Source organism: Pinus tabuliformis, chromosome Q (assembly GCF_031772625.1).
Source record: "Pinus tabuliformis cultivar Carrire ecotype Pingquan chromosome Q, CPIR1, whole genome shotgun sequence".
Taxonomy (NCBI): domain Eukaryota; kingdom Viridiplantae; phylum Streptophyta; class Pinopsida; order Pinales; family Pinaceae; genus Pinus; species Pinus tabuliformis.
Window position 1 is genome coordinate 1,152,086,001 of NC_142296.1, and position 19,114 is coordinate 1,152,105,114.

Consider the following 19,114-nt stretch of genomic DNA (forward strand, 5'->3'; position numbering starts at 1 on the left):
ATGCTGTCTTTGGACCTTCATATGTGGAACATCATGACAGAGTTGGAGGATATGAGGCAACAATGACATGATTACCAGAACAAAGTTATCGCATTCATGAATGACCTGAAACATAATCAATGGGACATCCTTGAACACTTGACGTCTTTGAGAAGGAATCAAAGGTGCACCAATGATTGCCTAGACCAGATGGAGGTGCGTCTAGCTCACTTAGAATTTCATGCCCATGGGGATATTAGACCTCCAGAAGCACCAAGTGCAAGCCATGTACCATATTTCCTTCATGTTCCTTGATGGTTGTTGTTTGTCTCCTCATTCCCTATATGTTTTGGGCCTTATGGTCTTTTTGTTTTTGGTTACATTGTAAAGTTTGGCAGTTTGTTCTTAGTTTTTGCATTGCTCTCATAGCCAATAAATTAGGTATGAGTGAGACTAGGAGAGTAGGAGCTTTCATGTTTATCCATTGTGAAATTTTGAAGAACTAATAATAAAAAAAATTACCGACAAAAAAAATATTAACATTAATTTTAATATCTTAATGTTAATTTTTAATGTCTTATTTTAAATATTTATATATGTATTATAATGTTATTCTTATGTTAACATATTAATTCTAATATGCTAGTATTAACATTAATATTTATATTAATATAGATGTCAATGTTAATATTAACATTAACATTAACATTAACATTATCAATAATATATTAACATTAATATTGATATGTTAGTGTTAATTTTAATATCTTTTTAATATTTATATATGCATTATAATTTTCATATTATGTTAACATATTAATGCTAATATGTTAATATGTGAATATTAACATTAATATTAATATGTTAACGTTAATATTAATATTAATGTTACATTATGTGTGAGGGGGAAACTCAATTGGTGATTAAAGTAATGTGAAATCTTTGAAAATTGATAGATCCAATGTTAACACTTTTTGGCTTAAATTATAATATATTTTTAATATTATATATGTATTATAATATTAATATTGAACAACGAGTAACACATTTTGGCTTAATATTATCAACCGTGGTTGATAACAATTGATATTACATTAATGTTAATGTTACATTGGTTGATACTTCTTAACCATGTGGAACCATTGGTACATGGTTACAATAATGTCACATTAATGTTGACACGGTTGACCATGGTTGATATTAGATTAATCATAGTGCTAATGTTGATATTACATGAATGATTTAAGTGGGTTGATGGGGTTGACAATGGTTGACCACAATTGACCATGATTGCCAATAATTACAATGTTTAACATTAGTTTAACATGATTAGCAATGATTACCATGCTTAATAAATGATTAAGTAGAATATTATGGTTAACCTTAGTTTACCATGGTTGTTCATAGTTCACCAATGTGTGTGATGTTAATTTGTTGACCAATGTGTGTAATAATGATAGTAATAACAATAATAATAATATAGTCAACCTTAATATAGATATTTTTTTTTGTGAATAGAGAGTTTCTATTAATTCAAAATATTATATTGTCCAACATTGTTTCTCAAAAACCTATTGGCCTCACTCTTAATAGATTTATTGGCTAATAAATGCATGCCAATATGCAAAACAAAGTTCTAAAATGACACCAATTTACATAAGCTAATAGAAAAAATGCCAAAAAATGAGTAAGATCAAGATACAACCAAGTAGCATCAAACATCCTTTGAATTTACCAATACATGGTGATTTTGACCTGAGCCAAGGGATGGCATGGGATTGAATTCATAATGCACGTGCCCTTCCATTTGAGTAAGCCTAGTTTCTGTATGATCAATCCTTTTCTCAATATGCCATTTCCGTCTTCATAAACTAACCAATCTATCACGCATCTCCAACAAGTTCCATTGAATATGGTTCATGAAATCTAGAATATGATCGTGGTCATCTTGTTGTACTTGATTGAGTTGATTTAGGGAGCTACTTAGTTGTCGAATGATGTTACCACTTTTGGTAACAAAGGATCATTTACCGCTGAGGGAAAGGGATGAGAGAAAGGTGGGTGGACATTTTCTTCTTACTCCTTATAATTATGTTGTTTCCTTTCATGGACGCCCCTCGCCTCCATTCCATGCTGCACACAACCATGTTGAGGGTGCATATTCAACACCTCTTGCTTGACCTCTTGACTATGAAAGGGAGCAACTTTGCTACGCCAACATGACCAACAAGATAATATAGGATGCCCCTCCATCACCCATAGGACCACCAATTTCAAATATCCCCAATCCAATAGCCCCTTACTAGAGAGACTTCCTCCAGCCACGATAAAGACCACTAAGTCAAGTGATAAAACATTGAGTGCACCACCAGCCAACTTGATCCCTAAGAAAGTGAAACCCATCGACCTCACCCCAAAATTCGTATGATACTCATCCTAGAATCCAAGGGAAACCCAGGCTCCCAAGGCCACACAAGTAGCTATCTAAATAAGCTTATCTTTTCTCTTAAAATTCTTGACCCATGCACAGCCGGAAGACAGAGCATAGACAACACTCAAGATCTAAGTTAATGACTCAGCACCCACAAACCAATCACCAAAATTTCTAGATTCTAAAAGGTATAAAACATAGGTAAGCCTCGACCAACCTTGCTGATCATCCACTCTTCTTAAACACACATCAGGAAACTATATACTAAAATCACATAGTTAATCAACATAAATGTAACCACCAAGCTAAGAATTGTGTACATGGTGTGGATAACGCACGATAATTCATAGGTCGAATCCAAAGATACTTCTTTGAATTTGTATTTTTTCTTCTCCTTTTCCAATCTCAAGCCACATATTTCAACGTCAAATTTCCATAAATCCTTGCATTGGGGATCTTACTCTCTGAGGAGCTGAGGGAAAGTTCTTTTCATGATTCCTTCTTTCGCCACTATGCTAATATAACGAGTCTTATCCTCGTAATTATTCTTCTCCTTCAGTGAAAAACCATACAACCTATCACATTGCCTCCATTCCATTATACTTAGATACCTAAAAGTTGTAGGGCATGCTAAAGACCTCTTCACTAGTAGTAAATAACAATGAGTGAGATGACAATATTGAGAACCGTTAATTTCCTCTCTTCAATGGCATGGGTCTTCACATAGGTAAAAATTCCACCCATCTACCTCTAATTAATATACTAGCTATCGAGAGGACTGATGGGGTGGTGAGCACCTGCCTTAATCCCTAAGGAACTATGTTCAATCACGCCCATCAAGGAGTTCCCATCTGTGTCCAAAAGGCTTTCCATCTCTTCAGTCCAACTATAACTATATGAGAGCAACCATATGGATGGAAAATATAAATCTCTTTCCATGTTGCCCTCATTGGCAACGAGATCACCTACTCTATTACCAAATCTATGAGAGGGAGGAAATCACATACGGAAATTTCATAAGTAGGGAATGAATATGGGAAACCAAGAACTCCAATCGCCAACTATTAACGAATTTTTCCACTGGTGGCCCCATAAATTAATTTATGGGTTGTCTCCACTACTATTTTAGAATCACCATCAATCTGGATCTGGATCTTTCCATACCCCTCTTCACTTGTGATTCTGAGCCCTCTCCCTAGTGCAGTGAATTTGAAAACATTGTTACTGGTGTAACCACAATGCCCTACATATATGTGCATGACATGTCCTTGCTAATCTTGAAATATACCTCTAAATCTAGTAGGGATAGGATTTGATTTAGATGCCCGATTAAAATTCAACTTAATAAAAATGGAAAGAAGAGGGGTGTAGCCAAGATTGGGAGTGCAATGATGTGAAGATCACAGACTCCTTCCTAAGAAAACCATCTCCTAAGAGGTTTGTTAATATTTCAATATTCACTCTTCTAACTAGTCACCCTTCCAATCATCAGGATTCCAAGCTTCCAAAAGAATGGTCTCTTTTAATTTTTTCTTAGTAGTCTACCAAACATGTTCCTATTAGATCCTTCATTCTTTTGAGGACTTTTGACCAATTTTTTCGAAAAAGAACCATAGAGATGAAAAACAGAAGTAGAAAATTAAATGGTACAATAGGTAAGAAAGTGGGACTACAAAGGAAAAAAGTAGAGAGATAAGAAAGGGATCAGTTATGTTGGGACTTGCCGAGGCCACAAAATAATGGACAAGATGTGGATTTTTGTAAGAATCAAGTGGAAGTGGACCAAAATAGTTCAATTTCATCGAAATAATCAAGTTGGACCAGATCAAGTGAGTGTGGATCAAGATAGAAGAGAAAATATATAAAAGACATAGGGATTAAGTTGAAGAAGGGGAATCAAACCTAAAGTTTTTTGTATATTGTGATGTAGTTTGTTTCCTTTTTAATCATAAACCAATTCTAAATAGATCTTGTGTAGTTCTTAAAAAAAACATTTTGTAATGATTATGTCGTAGTGGAATATAATATAAAAATATTTTTGCGGGGATCTATAGTTCTATTTTATGAGGATGGATATGGAAGAGTTTTGTATCACTTGATCTGTGATCTCTAGTACCACATATGCATAATTTGTTCTTAGTATTTGGTCATTGTTTTTTATATTTGAGTCTAAGTGATAACATTCTTAAGAAATTTTTTAGTCTTTACGTTAACATCTTTCACTTTAGTTTATATATTTTGGATAACCAAATTTTGGAGAGACATAGTACTTGATTATAAAAGTTACATTTATCCGAGTAGAATTAAGGTAGTAATTCTATTCCTAATGATCATTCAAAAAAAACTTAAAATTTAGAACCGTTTTATTTTTATTTTTATTTAAAATAAATAAATTTTAGTTTTAATTTTAAGAGAAAAGTTTATGCATGGTCTAAAAGAATGTAATTGTTTAGCTTGTTTCTAGACATATTTTTGTAAGTTTTTAAGCTTATTGGTTGATATTTGACTTTAAGAAAACAAACTGCCCTTATATATTTGTGCTCAATGTCTTATTTAACATCTTTGGGGTGATTTTAACATCTTTGGGGTGATTTGGCGTGCTTTATGAATTTGAGTACTAGATTGTAGTAATGGAAATGAGATTTGGTGGAACTCTAAAGATTATATGTTGTTACGTAATGGTGGATTCCAACCCTTTTCTGGGCCAAAATTTCATTTTTACATTGTTTCTCAAGTTCATCTATCATATCTAGCAATACTTTCATCTCTTATGTGTTTACAGTGTTTATCTTTGATTCGGATAGTTTTTGGTGAAACCTATGGGGACTAGCTTACAAGCTTATGTTAATTTCAAAGCGGTTTATCAATTAGAATTGTAATTTATTATTTCTATATTTTTATCACATGTTATATTCATTTCTCTAACCATAACCATTGTTGTTCTCTAATTATATTTTGACATTCTTTTATTGTTTTTCCTCACAACAAATATTATCATTTTTTACATATTTTCATTATAAAATCACATTGGGATTTTTTAATACAAACAAGGTTGTCTTTATTTCATCCTCCTCTCAAGCGATAACTCAAGAATATCTATTATGCAATAGGATTTCACTTTTTTCATCAAAAGATAATGTGTTGTTTTATCAATTAAGCGGTCTAAAGTGTTGATGGGTGATTTCAACTTATTTTTGTTTCATACATATAACTCATCAGCTAGCTCCTTACCTTCTTTATATTGTAGTGGTTTATTCCATTAATACTTATTACGTAAAACATTAATTGACTTATTGAGCATTTCTATCTCTAACCATATATTGAGATGTGCACTAAAGTAAATCATCCCTTAAATTATAAGGAATCTATTTTACTAATTGATTTCACATAGAAAATTACACTCACCATAATTCAAAAATATAATAAAAAACCATACTAAAATGATAGTGATACATCTCCCAAATATATTTGCCATGCAATAAACTTTCATGAAAATACTAACTTCAAGAATACAAATACCAATTACTAATTAATTAATTAATAATTACTCTTCAAGGACCAACCTTTTGCATTAAAGTAACCCACCATATATCTAATCTCACCTAAATCTTATATACATATATTCCCCCTCCCCCAAAAAAAATTCATGCAAACATATATTTCATATCCAAATTATATCAATTATCCCCTAATAACCCTAAATCACTGAGATGTCCTACAAAACAACGACCAACATGATACACCTTTCTCAATCTCAAATGATAAACTTATAAATAATAGTTGGAATCGATTACCAGTCCAAATCTTCCAACAACTATTTAAATTCTTATGATCTATGATTCAAAAGTAGACTTTATATTATTACATTAGAAACTAAAATTAAACTAAATCACTATTTAAAAATAGTAAATATATAATATACAAAGGAAATGCATGAAGCATTTTTATATTTAAAGCACGTAGAGTTTCCTTAAGCAACTAATGGCCTTTCGAAAGAAACAAAATCATATAGCATAATCATCTTGAGCTATCAATTTCTCCACTAATGGAGCTGCTGGACCTTCATTCACCCATGTCCATGGCTATAGCATGGTGGCCTAAACCCTTATTTTCTCTTATGTATGAACATCTCTCTACGGTTCATTCACCCATGTCCATGGCTATAGCATGGTGGCCTAAACCCTTATTTTCTCTTATGTATGAACATCTCTCTACGGTGTTATCTTGATCATGTAGTTTTGATGTTGCTTGCAATAAGCCATCATTTTTTGAGTTGAAACAAGGATTTGTTCAATAGGTATTTTGGATGGGTGGTTATTTGGCTTAGAAGCTCATTTCTGCCTAGAATGACATGTTGGGTCTGTGTTATATTTTTTCCACGACTAGCTCCGTGTGCTATATCAATTGGGCTAACCTATCTATGGTTTTGTGCATAATTTTGGCACATGGTTTTAAGCATGATGGTTTTTTGCCCATGGTATTTTGTAGATACGATCAAGGGAACCATGGTTATGTTCTAATTTAGGGTTAATGGATTGGGGTTTATGGATGCTTTGGTATATATATATATATATATATATATATATTGTAACATTGAAAGGAATATAATGAAAAATCAATCTAGTAGTCTCAATTTTGGGATCGAGAGGAAAATCTCTCTGTATATCTGTTTTATCTTTTATTCTCTTGCCATTGTTTATTTTCTATTTTTAGAATACATATGCAGATAATTTCTGTATGGGGTTAAAACCTACATTTTGTATCGTAGTTGTTTTAGCTTCAAGGGGACGCCTTTGCTGTTGAGGGGTTTTGCTCGAGCCTATGGTAGACCCTGTTCAGTGGAATATCTACGTGATCGATTCTTGTGGTGAAATAAGCTTTATACTTGAGGATGAAGGATGGAGACTCGATGACAGAGCATTTGAACGCCTTTAATACTTTGGTAAGCCAGTTGTTATATGTTGATATAAAAAAATTAAATGAAGACAAGTGCATTAGCTTGTTGTGTTTTCTACCAGATTCATGGGATAGTCTAGTTGTGGCAATAGGTAGCAATGTGACTGCCTTGTAGTTTGATCAAATAGTTTCATCCTTGCTGTTGGAGGAGATAAGATGAAAAAGTATGGATGTCTAGAATGGTTATGCCTTGTCTATACTATGATAGTCCTAGAACATAAACAAAAATAAATCATCGAGTGGGAGATCTAAATCTAAAGGGGGATCTAAATCTCCAGGAAAACCTGTAAAGGTGTGTTAGAAATGTTGAAAGGAGGGGAACTTTAAAAATGATTGTAGATCTAAAGCTCTTAATAAAGGAAAGTGATTTGATAATGCTCCTTCTGTAGAGGAGAAAACCAACTCACATGAAGGTGAGGCTATGTACTTGGCTTCTTCTTCAATTACACATGTAGATCATGAGGCATGGTTGATTGACTCAGGTGCATCCTTTCACTTCACTCCCCATAGGGAGTGTTTCTGCAAGTATGATAAATATGATGGTGGTGATGTCTTCTTAGGGGATGACAGGAAGGCTAGAATCATCGGTCACCTAAAATTCAAGTTGAAGTTTCAAGGTGGATGGATTATAACAATTCTAGGTGTTCTGCATATTCTTGCATTGGCCAGAAATCTAATTTATATAAGCCAGCTAGATGATGTAGTTGTAAAAATAGTGTTCAAGAAACATACCCGCAAGATGGTTCGGGGAACACTGATTTTGAAGTTGGGAGTTCAGATTGCAACTATGTACAAGCTTCAAGGTAGCACTATTATTGACGGGTGCAACAGTTCTATGGTTCCTAAAAGTGGAGTAGAAAATCTAGTGGTCTATGGAAAAAACACCATGCTATGGCATCAAAGGCTTGGACATATTACAAAGAAGGGACTTGAATACTTCATGGTAATGGTACTGTAGAAGGTACATCTAATTTCTGTCTGGGTTTTGATTTCTATGAAAATTGTGTATATGGGAAGTAGAATCGGGTGAGTTTCCCCTCTGATGCTAAGAGGGTGAAACAGATATTAGAGCTTGTGTACAGTGATGTGTTTGGACCTATGTCAGTTCCATCACTTGGTAAGTTTGTGTACTATGAATCATTTATAGATGAATTCTCAAGGAATACATGGATATATTTCCTCAGGAAGAAATATGAAGTCTTTGAGAGGTTTAAAGAATTTAAAGCTCTCGTGGAAAACTAGAGAAAGAAGAAGATAAAGGTGTTGAGGAGAGATAACAATGGAAAGTTTTGCAAGAAGGAATTTGAAGAGTTCTATAACAAGTGTGGTATAGCATGGAATAAGACTACTCCATACACACCTCAACAAAATGGAGTTGCAAAAAAAATGAATAGGACAGTGATGGAAAAGGCAAGAAGGATGCTTAGTGGTGTTGGGTTAGGATAGAAATTCTGGGTAGAGCTGGAGGAGACTGCATGTTACTTGGTCAACAGATCACCTTCATTAATGTTGGAGGATAAGACTCCACAAGAGGTATGGACTGGTAAGAAACCCTCTCTTTCACATCTGAGGGTATATGGATGTGATGCATATGTACATGTTCCAAAGGAGAAAATAAATAAGTTTGATAGTAAATCTGAAAGGTGCATCTTTATTGGGTATAAGGACGGTTTAAAAGGTTATAAGATTTGGAAACTAGAAACAAGGAAGGTTGTGTACAGTCATGATGTGGTGTTTAAAGAGGTGAATGATGCTATTAAACATGAAGTCCTATCAAAGGAACCTAAGAAGATAGATTTTGAACTAAAGGAGGAGGAATAAGACTCTACAACAAAAGAGGAATTAGAAGCTGAAAAGCCACAAACTCCAACTGCGAGAAGATTAGTTTGAAAAAGAAGGCAACCGAAAAGGTATAGTCCATCTACTTTCTATTGAAATTTTTCTTTATCTGTTACTGATGATGATACCAAAACTATCAAGGAAGCAGTAGATTCAAAGGATGGAAAACTCTGGAAAGAGGCCATGGTTGATGAAATGGCATCTTGGCAGAAAAATGAGGCTTGGGATTTGGTGGCGTTGTTAGCTGGAAGGAAACCCATTGGAAAAAAAATTGGTGTTCAAGAAAAATATGAATGCAGAACGCAAGGTGGAGAAATACAAAGCTTGGTTGGTAGCAAAAGGTTATTCCTAGATGTCGGGAATTTATTTTGGTTATATTTTCTCTCCGGTTGCCAAGGTAGCTTCTATTAGATTAATTTTATCTATTATTGTTGCTTTTGATTTTGAGGTAGAATAGATGGATGTGAAGACAACATTTCTTCACGGAGATCTGAAGAGATCTACATGAAGAAACTTGAAGGCTTTGAGGTGAAGGGTAAGAAAGAACTAGTATGCAAGTTAAAAAAGTCTATGTATGGGTTAAGCAGTCACCAAGGACGTGGTGTCATAAATTTCTTACATATATACGGGGACTTGGCTTCACTAGAAGCAAAGAAGATCACTATGTGTATTTTAAATTAATTGGTGACCATATTATTTATTTGGTCTTGTATGTGGATGATATGTTGTTGATTGGAAATAATAAAGAAATTATCCAAGAATTGCAAACCCAATTGTCCTCCAAATTCGACATGAAAGATCTTGCTGCTGCAAACTATATTCCGGGCATGGAAATTAAACAAGATCAAGAAAAAAGGGAATCCCTCATTAAACCAGAGGAAGTATGTCGAGACAATATTGTAGAGGTTTGATATGCAAAATAGTAAACCAGTGAAGATTCCTATTTCCGTCGGTGTAAAGTTATCTGCTGAAAAGCATCCCAAAACGAAAGAAGCGGAAAAGGAAATGTCTCGTGTTCCATACACAAGTGTAGTTAGTAGCCTAATGTATGCAATGGTTTGTTCTAGACTAGACATTGCACATGGAATGGGAGTATTGAGCAGGTTTGTGTCAAAACCAAGGAAGGAGCATTAGATAATAGTGAAGCAGGTTTTCAGGTATTTGTGTGGCACTAGTGATTATGGTCTATGCTACAAAGGAATACCACGTTTGGATAGGGTTTTTGACATTCGTGGATTTGTTGATGCACACTGGGCTACAGATATGCATTAGAGAAGATCTACAAGTGGGTATGTATTTAAAGTTTTTGGAGGTGCATTCAGTTGGATGAGCAAGATATAGTTTGTAGTGGCACTTTCAACTATAGAGGCAGAATACATGGCAACCACTCATGTAAACAAAGAAGCAGTTTGGTTACAGAGATTGTGTTCAAGTAATTTTTATACAGGATTAAAACCTACATGATGTTTGTTGAAGGAAACTTGATGAAAAGCATAAAGGTAGCTAATTTATTTATGTTAATTATATAGTTGTGGACCATTTCACATTACATGGTGAGTCCTTGTAATATGTTGAATATTTATGTATGCTGGTTAATTATTGATAATGATTGCAATGTGTAATTGACCATTTTTATGAATGTAATTTACGAACTGTAACCCTAATAAATAAGGAATGCAATTTTCAGCTTTTTGACACTGATATTAATATGTTTAGGGAATGGTACCAGTGCTTTTGAAACAACCTTGTTTCGATGAAGCTTACTAATATGTTACTTTTATTGTGGCCTCCCTTAATTTTGGAATAGTGGCTAATGTTAAATAAATGTGAAACTCATGCATTATATCCATCTTCTTTAGATCTCTGGTATGACATATGCTCATTAAAAAAAAATAAAAAAAAATCACTTTATGACACGTGATTTCGCCATTCCTGGGAATGATTCTTCCCACAATTCTGGTTACTCTATTCAATCAGAAATTGATATGTTAGAGATGACACTATGGGAGGATTGGGAGGATATTAGATAATTCATTAGATCCAGATTCATGATGATTCTATCATGAGGATGAGTGTAAATGCAATAAATTATGTGTCAATGATTGTGATTTTAAAAAAAGAAGTTGTAAGATCATGAATAGATAGTGGGCATTGACACATAACAAGAATTTTATTTTCATATCACTTAATGGAGTTTTATTTAAAGTAACAGCTAAAGGATTGTTCATGTTCTAGTGGGTGGATCGACTTTTTCCTAGCAATATACCCTAGAGTTATCCATGGAGAATTCTATCAAAAGGAATCTAATACTCTAAACAATGATATGTCAAGAATTAAATTGAGTTTATTAATGAGAAAAATTATTTCTAAGATATTGTTTTAAATCAACAAATTAGCTTCCCACCCGTCATTTTCTTTGTATGTGTGTGTGGGTATATTCATTGTAGCTCTATGTCTTGGTATATGTCATTGTAGCTACATGTTTCGGTTACGTAATTTAAGTTCAGGCTTCAGCTATTTCATTCACTTTTTAAATTTCTTTATGGGTTAATTCAGTGAGTAATTTTGAACATAAATCCAACTACAGGTGAGGAGAGAATTAAAGACCAGTATCCAATTGAGGAAGTTTCCCTAATTGTTCCTTTCCTTCTTCTGTATCATATTCAATGTAAAACCTTCGTCAAAATAACATCGTCAATCAATGATAGATCCAAATGCATATACATTCTGGCATTTATGTCGTAAAACATTCTGCTGGATAGAATCGAATCTCCTGGATAATCTTCTGTATCATATTCAATGTAAAACCTTCGTCAAAATAACATCGTCAATCAATTATAGATCCAAATGCATATACATTCTGGCATTTATGTCGTAAAACATCTAATAGTGAACAATGAAATAGGAAAAATGATTTTGAGTTCTATCTATAAAAAATTTAACCAAGATAACTTCCACTAGAAATTTTGCAAAGAATAGAGGAAGTAAGGTACCCACATTGCGTGTTTATTACAACACATGAAGACTTCCTTTTCTACATCTCAAACCCTCACAAGTCTCTTCATCTTGAGTTTTTCATGGAAGACATAGAAAAGTCCAATTTATGTCGTAAAACTTCTTGCAGATTTCCCTGATTTCTCTGATTTGCATTTATGTTTTACGACATAAATGCATATCCACCGTATTTTTAAAGTTTATCTAGTCTATATACTCCTACGACCTCATTTTCTCCCATTTTCTTCTCTAAAACTTCTCTTTTCTTCCCTTTCTTCCAATTTGTTCCTCCTATTTGAATTCTCTTAAACCCTCCTACTTTTCCTCACTTGTAATATCATAATTCTTCACCACTTGTATCATAATTAGGCATTGATCTACTAATCTTCTTCATCGTCATTTTATTAACGAGCAAACTAACATATTTACCATCACAAAATATTAAAATATTCATACATAATTTTTAACTAAATTTAGTTATAAATTTTAAAGAAATAAATTTAAATGTTACATAATGCCTCACCCTACTAAATAAATCTATAATTATATATATATATGTATATATAAACACCATTCTTTTATATTATATTAAATTATAAAAAACGCATATTCTCACTTCAACAACTCTTAGCATTATTCATAAAAATAATTTTGTTAATAAATCATAAAATAATAATATATTAATAATAAATAAATAACATGTTTACATGAGGCTTTAATGAGCAGCATTTTGACAACTACATCCATGAGTGGTTTTACGTTATGATATTGGCTTATCTTCTAAAATGTTATTGTTCGTGGGAATGTCTTACTCATGACATCATGGTCCATGTGGCATGGTTGGCATACCCAACTTCTTTTGGTCCATGTTGGCATACCCCTTATCAGAAGATGGTGAAGAGGCAGATGAAAAGTCTCTTCAACACCATTTGGATAGAATCGAATCCCCTGGAGAATTTTTTTGTGACAACCAGGGGCCAAAGCTACTCATAAAATGATGGTGCGGAAACTAAGCAGGAACATTAAAATCAAATAAAGAGTGTCACAGACTTTTGGTTGCCACAGCAAGCGAATAATCAAATGATAAAATATATGGAAAAGCGTCCATCGCGGCTACAATCACATGCAGCGGTGTATTAGAAAATTCCATAACCTTGCCAACGCACCTATTTATAGTAAGGCGAAGCATGAACTATCCATCATATATAGCTGCTGCAGTCTTCCGCTGCTACATTCGCCTTCGCTTCGTCCCAAACCCTAGTCGTTATCCCGTTATGAATACGTCTCGAGTTCGAATCACCATGGATCGATCAGCTAAGATGCTTTCAGTTATCGTATTTATAGTGATACTGGCTTCAGCAGCAGCAACGACAGACGTGGCCGGATTTATCAGAACTTCATGCAATGTGACTCTGTATCCAGAGCTCTGTGTTTCGTCGCTCTCTTCCTATGCGGGGTCTTTGAAGGCCAAGCAGAGCAATCTCGTGAAGGCAGCCGTGACAGTGAGCTTCGTTAATGCCCGCAACGTTTCTACGTGGGCCACCGGTCTGAAAGCCAGAGTCGCCATGGTGATGATGAGTGAATTAGAAAGCGCGGCGCTTAAGGATTGCATTGGGAATTGCAGGGACGCGGCGAACGAGATTAGCAGATCTCTGTCGCAGCTGAAGCAATTAAATCCGAACGCATTCAAGTTTCAGATGAGCAACGTGGAAACGTGGATGAGCGCTGCCCTGACAGACCACGACTCCTGCCTCAATAGTTTTCAGGATCTCAACGCCACAGAGAAAGTTACGGCCATGATCACCGGCCGCGTGCAATATGTTTGTAAATTGATCAGTAACGCCCTCGCTCTCGTCAACGGATTCGCTGCCACTGGAGGAGGATATAATTAATTACATGTCTTACGCCAGAAACCTTCAAGGTCTAAATATATTTTCAGTATTTTATAGATCCGCAGTCTCTAGCTTTTTGTCTTCTATTCCTCCAGTTTTTGCAGAATTTCGTGTTTTTGGATTGTAAAATTTTCGGGATCCTAATATAAAGGTCAATGCTTAGCTGATGCTTAGAGGTGTTAATTTGTAATGCATATGACTTCTTTATATTTTCTCATTTAATGGGCGCATCGTTTCGACATGTGTAACCGATTTGCACCGGATCATCTTTATCGGAATTTATATTTATGTCAATTAACATTATTTTAGATGGTTGGATGGTGAAATAGAATAGCAATATAATATATATTTGCTATATTGACAATATACTTACATAACCCCTGTTTGAAAAGCATATATTTCAACTCTTTTATTCTACAGTAATGACTTTTTTATTCCCAAATAATGCATATATTACTAGAGAGAAAGAAATTAATTCTTATATATGAGGAATAAGAAATATTAAAATGCTACACGAATTTTATAAACCATGCAAAAGATTTTTTTGAATATTGGGGAATCCCATGGACATGGCGCAGTCAAAAAGTTGACCGCGTCTATGTTCGTATTAGGAGAATCTGTAATTCTTCAAATATTCGGGAATTTGATAGATATAGATGCCATCAAAAAATTGACTGCGCCTGGTATAGAATTCTTAAATATTCAGAGAATCTACCATTAATTTAAGCTTCTAAATATTCAGAGAATCTACAATTAACTTAAGCTCATAGTACAAAAAAAAATTCAACTTAATGATATATTAATTAGTTTTTCGAAACAAACAACCTTCTAAATTACAACATTCTTAACAAATGAGTCCACTAGACTTTTCCAGGTTAGAATGTTTTGTTTTTTTTAATATTCGAGTACGATTAAATAATTTATAAATAGAGTTAGGAAAATCACTTTGAATTTCATTATTGTGTTCCTCTCAAGTTCGATAATAGGTTTTCAAATTTTACATTATACAAATACATATAAAAATCAATTAAATTAACATAATTATGTTTAATAATGTGGATAATATATATAAATTTATATTATGTTGATATGTTGATAGATGTAAATATATTAATTATATTAGTAAATATGAATATATTATTTCATTATAAATATATTATTTGATTATCAGAAAGTGATGTTAATTTATTGATCATAATTAAACATGGTTGAAGAGAATTGATCAATTTGATTATAATATTAATATTAAAAATATTTATATTAATATTACTTTTATTTTTAATATTAGTATTAATATGTTAACGTTAATATTAATATTAACATTATTGTAGTTGAGTAAAGGATCATGGTGCGAATTCCAGGGAATGCATTTATAGGTGCATATTCAGAATGCGTGTTTTTTTTCAACATATTAATGAAAATATTACTTTTTACATAAAAAAATAGTATGTTTAGTTTTAAAATATTAATATTAATATTAAATATTATAATAAGTAAAATATTTTATATATACAATTAAGTGATATTGAGATTTAAAAATTATTTTTATAACAAAAAGAAATTATTTTGGACAAAATTCATAAATAAAATATTTCAATGCAAATGTTTCAATCTCAACTATGTATATATTATATATGATTTAGGAAATGAAAAATAAATTGTTGTGGTTAATACATTTCAAGTTGCTTTTCTATATATTTTGGCTCATTTTCAAGTATTTTTTTAGTCAATTTTGTTAAAACCTAACAAAGACTCATTAGAGTTGTAAGTTAAGTTGTTTAGTTTATACAATCCAAGTTCTCCATGAAATTTGCAAGTCATTGAATCCATTTATTCATTCAAAAATGTAATTTAAATAATAAAATATATTATATATATATATATATATATATATATATATATATATATATATATATATAGATATATATATATATATATATATAACTATTGATGTAACAAGTATAAAGTTTTGTCAAAGTACAAACACTTTTTCAAGTTTTGCATTTGAAAGAGACTTTCTCTTTAAGAAAATTGATCCCTTTAGAAGCTTGTTAACATGCATTCATAATAGTATGTATATTCCTTTTCACACTTAAATGATACACTTATAAATAGGATTTGAAATTGACTACTAATCCCAAATCTTCATGGAACCTTACTAACTTATAATTGATGTTCTATAATAATTTAACTAACTAGTTTTGGGTTAGTAATTTGAGTGGTTTGTAGCATAGTTCACCTAGATGCAATTCTAAATAAGGCTTCAATAATAGGCATCCCTTGTAATAGATTGCACTCCATGGGGTCAGGACCTCTCTACTCTTGTTAAGTCATAATCCATTGGTATATTTGACTTGTAGGGGACTTGTCATAATTGATTGGTATATTTAACTTGTAGGCGATTTGATATATTATTGATTGTATAGATGAGGTTAAGACATTTGATCACTCTCTTAGTCATAAGTGATTCGTATATTTGACATATCTATTATTAAATATTCCTATAATATTATAGTGATAGCCAAGAAATTTAATCCTAAACTTCGCTCAAGTTACATCAACAAATTATCAACCCATCTCAATTAAAAATAATAATTCAAATAACTATTTAATTTTTTGCTTTATACTATCACATTAAAAATAAAATTCAACTTTATCAATATTTCAAAAATATAAATACTATCTGACTCTTAAATCATAAAGTAGATTTTATATTATTAAATTAAAAATCAAATCAAACTTTATCATTATTAAAAAATAATAAATATACACCATACAAATAAAATGTATTTAAATTCTTTTATATATATATATCCACGATAAATGAATTTTTCAAATTATTTAATTAATATTAATAAATCAATTATATTTTCAAACACCGAGTTATATGGACATATTCCGTTGATGCTAAAGTCCTATATGTAACCCGCAAAGATTGCATGGTTTTATTCAGGAGGGAATTAACATGGAAGGGGAAAAATGCTTAGCCTTCTATACGGTCTTAATTATACCGGGGTTCGATACCTTCTAGACCTCCAGTTTGCCTCATCTTGCCTGCATGCTACGGGTAACATAACGTAAAGTGTCCCTACACACCTCATTACTTACATCTTATTGGGAAATTAATATCTTTAACGTTATAATCATATTATAAAAAATTTAATATATTAAATTCACAATATTTAGCAACTAATTAATTTAGCTCCTAGAAGTAAAATTTTGCTTTAAAAATGATCAGTGTATAGTTAAAAGGTAGTCATCAAAGAGATAAAGGTCCAATTGGATTTAAGAGTTAAAAGGTCGTCATCAAAGAAATAAAGGTCCAATTGGATTTAAAGGTTATCATTTAATTGTAAGCCATTTTATTCCACTTAAAATCACGAAAAAGAAGTGTATTGAGAATTAAATTAAATTTCTATTTTGTTTTATTGAGTTTAAGAAAGCAGGTGACATAGTGCTTCAAACCTAATCATTTAAATTAATTAGAGGAAGTATAATTTTTTTTATTTGAGCTATCTCATAATAAAATTGTACAAATATTATTCATAGAATTAGGAACATTTTAGATTGCATACAAGAAATTAATGATAATATTAGAGTTAAACAAGGTTTTTGTATGTCTTTTATTTTTTTTTGCATATACTTCAACAAGTTAAATGGTCATTTGGAGAATAAAAAAAATGTTGGCATGTACTTAGCTAGAATAGTTACCATATTTTTCTTTATGTTAATGATATTATTCTTATGGAAATAAGTATATTACCATCACAAGAAACTAAAAATCTTGACTCAACATTTATCTAGTACAAGTATAAACACTGAGAAAAAAAATGTACTGTCAATCAAATACAAAAATATCATTTGTGCTAATTATATGTATGGCAATAATAGGTTGAAGGACTTAGTGACTTCATACAAGAATATCATCATTGATCTTCAACGAAACCTAACTTAGAACTATAACATTTAGAAAATCATATATGAAGAGTGGAAAACTTATTATAAACATGAAAAAAGCCATAAATTAGTGGAGCTTTGGATTTGGGATAAGAGAAAAGAAGACCCTTTGAGACTCTTGTCACGTCTATTATCTTATATGGTTATGAAGTTTGGATTTATAGCAACTCTAGATAATTATGAAGAAAGATAGAGGAAAATCCAAAATATATTGTAACTTATATTTAAACTAAATGCAATACACCATGTGATTCCGTTAATTATGAATTCCAATTCCGTTGTTTACTTAGTATTTATATTCATTCTCTGGATTGAAATGGTGATTTTTCTTTAGGAAAGGGAATTTCTCCTACATATGCTGAATAGACAGATTGGTGCTAGATTCTCTATGGTTAAAGATTGAGTTCTTTGAACTTAGAACAGGCAAACCCCACAAACGGCAGTGGTTTATTTTGATACCCAGATCCTAATTCAATATTTGAATACATCTTAATTACAATAAATATGTTATGAAATCTGTTTACTGCAATGCTTCTGACAATCCTTTTAGAAGAAAATCCTGGTAAATGAGAGGATAATTTGACCTTATTGGTTTGTGAAGGAAGAAAAAGGGATAAATGAGCATACATAGGCTTGTCTTAAAGAAACGTTCTGAGTGTTTTTTTGTCATTCCATTTTTGATAAACAATTTGCAAGATAGAGATCTTTCATGTTTGGTAAACTAGTGAGTGAAGTGAGGGCGAGAAGTCTTAAGTTTTAAAATATCAATAATAAATATGGTTGTCAGGATGGGCCTTCAAATGAAAATTCTATTTTTGTATTGAAAGTTAGAATTTAGGTATACAATGTACACTATTGGTTTGTAAATAAGTTGGTAGTGGTAGAGATTTCTTGCATGAGAAGTAATGTCTTTTTCTATAATAGTGGCACTATATCTGTTGAAGAGATACCCATGTGTGCATCTACTAATCTATGTGTTGTTTGCTTGGATCATGTTTCCTATGGAGTAGTTCATGATTCAAGTTTTATTTTTTTCTTTAATTCACATCTTTTTAATGATAATTAT

General features: G+C 32.1%; 1 pseudogene; it reads left to right on the forward strand.

Annotated features, from left to right (window-relative positions):
* Positions 1 to 13,386: 13,386 nt before the first annotated feature.
* On the forward strand, positions 13,387 to 14,091 carry LOC149223715 (21 kDa protein pseudogene; annotated as a pseudogene).
* The last annotated feature ends 5,023 nt before the right edge of the window (positions 14,092 to 19,114 follow it).